We start from the raw sequence: 4,958 nt of genomic DNA, 5'->3' as shown, positions 1-4,958 counted from the left end.
ACTTCTAGAATCTGAATGGGCAGGGAAAACGTTAACAGTAAACACATACTATAAGGAGCAGCCATAAAAAAGGATGTTGTGTAGGAAAAAAAAAACACCTGGAAAGGGTGTAGACCAGTGTGCATTAGAATCACCTGGAGGGTACCCCAGAATTCTGATTCACTTAGGCCTGGGATGGGGATTTAGAATTTACATTTCTAATAGAGTCCCAGGGGCTGCCAGTCTGAACCACAATTTGAGTTGCAGTGATGTAGTAGATGATCGTGTCCAGCCCACCTTAGAGTAGCCATGGCTGTTAGGGACATGTGGGAGCCACAATTAAAGAGTTCTAACAGGTCCAAGGGTGACTGGGGTCACTTCTGGCTGGACCATGGGGTTTACAGACAGTATCATGGATGAAATAACACTTAAGTTAGGTTTCAGAAAAGATGGGGTGAAGGAAGGCCTTCTAGGGAGAGGGAATGCACACAAGCCAAGATCAGTCCAGTCCAGGTTTATGACTTGAATTCCCTGGGAATTAATGGGCGCAAAGACAGAGGTGGGGGGTTGGGGTGGTCTGAGCACCAGCTCAGGAGCTTGAACTGTTGGGAGCCAGTTGGAGTCTCTGATAGGAGATGTGGCAGAGGCAGGGCTTTCAGAAGATTGACCAGGCAGAGATCTGCTGGAGGACGGAGTAGGAAAAGAGGGGGTTGGACACAGGGAAACCAGATAGGGGTCTCAGCGATAGGCTCCATGGGAGATAAGGACCTGAGGTAAAGACATGGCAGTGAGTGTGGAAAACAAGAGTGTTTAAGCATTATAGCTAAAGGGGTGGGGGGTGGGGGTGGGAGTTGAGTTACACAAAGAATCCATTTGTTCTCTTAGGCATTTGGCCTGGAGTTACCACCGAAATTGATATGAAGCATTCATGTTTGCAAAGATATTTTTAAAAATCCGTTCAGTATATATAAAGGATGTTCAGAACTGAAAATTAAGTGTGAGTTTTCACATGAACATCTTCAATAGTCTTCCAGGCAGGAAGTGGGCAGATGGAGACAGTGATGTGCTAGTAAATATTTAACAACTGACAGGGATTGCCAGAGAACCCTGATTGATAGCATTTGTCAATTTCCATGCTGTAGGATTCTCCCAGAATGGCCAATTTCAGGCAGCCAACATGATGTCAGCTAGCTTGCAAAATTCCAAAAAAGAGAGCAGTTGACTCGTGGGAGCTAGAATGAGCTCGCCCTGACACACTCCTGAACGGAGACAAAATACCAGGAAATGGAGAGAGCCCCTAAGGCAACAAAGCGGGTAAGTCACTTTTCAGCATTATTTCGAGGACCCAGAGAGGCCCACAGACCTGGTGGCTTTGAGCAGTAAGCACTGAGCCTCACATAACTGCAGGTCTCCCCAAAGAATGGCAAATAGGAGAGGCAGGATTTGTTCCAGGGCTCCCAATGCTAATAGCATCATTTCACAAGAGAGGAGGAGCATAAAGGAAAGCGTCTTACACTAAGAGGAAGGAGAGTCAGTTACAGTCTGTGCTACTTAATAGCCATGTGCTTATCTGCCCTGAGCCTCAGGCCTTTGCCTTTAAAATGAGGACAGTACCTGTACTAATAATGTCCCCAGCAGGATAGCCCAGAAGCATTCAACGCTTGTCAGAACTTCACCCCCAACCCCCTGCAACAAAGATATTCCAGATAACTTCCTTCCCACCCTGTGCTTATGCTGGCCCAGACCCTGTGTCTGCCCAGCATGATCCATCCTCCCATCTGAGGAGTATCCCAGGCATGTGGGGCTACGTCCTGGGAGCCATGTACGCCTGTCAGCCAGTTGGAGAGAGAGAGACAGAGGTGAGCGGCTGTCTGTAGGCATCCTCCACCTTGCTCTGATCCCTCCTGAGCTGAACTTCATGCCCTTGGATTCTAATGTTTTTCTGGTCATTTTTTTACTTTGGCTTAAAACTGAGATTCTGTTACCTGTAATCCAAAGAACTTGAGACACCTTAATTATCTTCCTTTTAAAATTCTATAGACAAAAGACTGGGAATCAGATCTAGGTTTTGACCTTGGGCAAGTGACTGAGCCTCTCTGGGTCTCGATTTCTTGTCTATAGAATGAACAGATAAATGAATGTAAGGGAATTCCAGCTCTACCGTACAGCTCTATGCTGTGTATCTTTATCCTAATGTGGGGTGTATTATAGCAAAATGCCCACCCTGTTTCATTAGCCACAAATGAGTTTGTTTTGAAGTCCAGGGACCTTCATATTTGGACCGGGCTGAGTGACTCCCTGACCAATCCTATCTGGGCCCAAAACATGGGTGAGAGCCCAGTGAGCTCAGCCCTGGTGGTTGTAGAGGGTCCTAGAGTCCTAGGACCTGTGGAGGACGGTGGAAATCTGCTGGATGCCGGCATGGAGGAGGCTGATGCTGTAGGTTGGTGAGATTTTTAGTAATATGTTTGAAGCCAGGCAGAATCCTAGGGTTCCTGACCCTGACATCAGATTGGGCTGGCCTGGGCCAGTGGCCTGCATCTGAGACGGGGAGGGGACGGGGGAGAGGTGGGCACTTCAGATCAGGCATAACCATAACCGCCTTGAGTATTCCTCCCCTGGAGATAGTTTGTGCCCCCAGGAGAAACTTGTGGGGTCCATCTTTAAAAGTTATTTTTGGGGGCTCCTGGGTGCCTCAGTTGGTTGAGCATCCAATATCTTAATTTCAGCTCAGGTCTTGATCTCGCAGCTTCATGGGTCTGAGCCCCTTGTTGGGCTTTGCACAGGGAGCACAGAGACTGCTTGAAATTCTCCCTCTCTCTGTCACTCCCCCACTCACGCTCTCTTTCTCAAAATAAATAAACTTTTTTTTAAGTTATTTTTTGTTATTGTAAGAGTAAAACACTAATTATTATGAAAGATGTAGGGGTGCCTCGGTGGCTCAGTTGGTTAAGTGACTGACTCTTGGTCTTGGCTGAGGTCATGATCTCATGGTTTGAGGGTTCGAGTCCCACATTGGGCTCTGCGCTGACGTGTAGACCCTGCTTGGAATTCTCTCTCTCTCCCCCTTTCTTTCTCTGTCCCTCCCCAGCTCAGTCTCACTAGCTCTCTCTCTCTCTCAAAATAAATTAAAAAAAAAAAAAAGATGTATATATGTATAAGTTACAAGAAAATAAAATAATTTGTTATCCAAAGACCCAGCAATGACTTCAACACCAGTTGGCTTTATATCCCTCTAACTTTTTGCAGGCCGTTATGTTCCACAGTCTTATAAACTGCTTATGAGAAATCCCACATAAAGATTTCAAGTAGTAATGTATGCAAATGGTTTAAGATCAAATAATACCAAAGACCTTATATACAAAACGAGAGTCACCTGCTCTCCTTTCCTCCCCCAGTCTTGCACCCCTGGGGCAAATTTTAAATATTCCTATTTCAAATTCATTTGTTGGTTACCTGCACATTTCTAAATAAGTTGCTCTTTGTTATTTAGCAACTTCAGTGTTTTCTGTTGACTTCCCGCTGTGATATGTGAGGATCTGTTCACTGCTCTCCCACTCCTACTTCCTCCCCCCACTCTTCTAAATATAGTTAAGCCCCCATTCCCAAAGCTTCCTGGTCCCTGCAACTTCAAAGGACATAATTAACCCCCCACTTCCTGTCAACTATAGATAGTATCTCTTTACTCCTCACTTTGTAAGGTAAGGACATGGCACTCCTTCCTATCTTTCCTTCCACCTCCCAACATGTTCTAAAATTATCATTGCTGTTTACCTGGGTCTGAGGTTGATTCTAAGAGTTGAAGACCAAAAAATGATGTTTATCCCTTGTTGGCTACGTAAATACAGTTCATAGCAGATCAAAGTAGGAACTAGGTTTATAGTACTTTTTTTATGGGGCCAATGTCTGTCCTCAAAGGAGAATGTTCTGGAACAAATTTATTTATTTTTTTACATTTCACCGATTTCCTTAATCTTATCCACACATCATGTTTTCCAGGCTTTCAATCATGCTATTTTTCTATTGGTTCTCTCTCTCTCCTTTCCACCTCCTCTCCAAAATCAAAGCAAACCAGAAAGCAAAGCCAGAACCCACTGCCTGTCGCTCTCTGTAGTTCCGTATGTTCCTGCTCCTGTTTCTCTTGGTCTGCAGCTGATTCCCTTTGTGGCTTTCAGTGAGTAGAGTCACTCTTCTCAGGACCCCCAGAGCCTCCTCTCTCTTCATTTCCTTTCTCATTTTGCTGGAGCATGTCCTCAGGTAACTCCCTGGGATAAACTATGCGTGAGGTAGAAATTAAAATACTCTGATACAGGGTGCCTGGGTGGCTCAGTTGGTTGGGTGACCAACTTCGGCTCAGGTCATGATCTCGCAGTTTGTGAGTTTGAGCCCTGTGTCAGGCTCTGTGCTGATTGCTTGGAGCCTGGAACCTGCTTCGTTCGGATTCTACCTCTCTCTACCCCTCCCCTGCTCACGCTCTGTGTCTCTCTGTCTCTCAATAATAAATAAACGTTAAAAAAATTTTTTTAAATAAAATAAAATACTTTGATACTGCAAATACCTTTACTCAGCTTTCCCCTTGATTCATGAATTGGCTGTGTCTGCAATTCTAAGTCCAACATCAAATCCCTCAAAGGAGACTTGGGTTTTTTTCTCTCTGGAATCTTTTAGCATCCACTCCTTATTCCTGGTGTTCTGACAGCTTCTGGTGATTATGACCATGTGTGGATACTTTTTCATTTCTCTGTGCTGGGCTTTCACTGGGCCCTGGCAGTCAAAGACATGTCCTTTGTCCTTTTAGAAAATTATTTACTATTTTTATATTTATTTTTTCTCTTTGTGGAATTCCTCTTTTTTAAATTATTTTTTTAATGTTCATTTTTGAGAGTGCGTGAGAGAAACAGAGTGTGAGCAGGGGAGGGGCAGAGAGAGAGACACACACGGAATCCAAAGCAGGCTCCAGGCTCTGAGCTGTCAGCACA

This window comes from Puma concolor, chromosome C1, assembly GCF_028749965.1.
Source record: "Puma concolor isolate L17-30 chromosome C1, mPumCon1.1.hap2, whole genome shotgun sequence".
NCBI classification, from domain to species: Eukaryota; Metazoa; Chordata; class Mammalia; order Carnivora; family Felidae; genus Puma; species Puma concolor.
The sequence above is the reverse complement of the archived record's forward strand: the minus strand, read 5'-3'. Positions refer to the sequence as shown.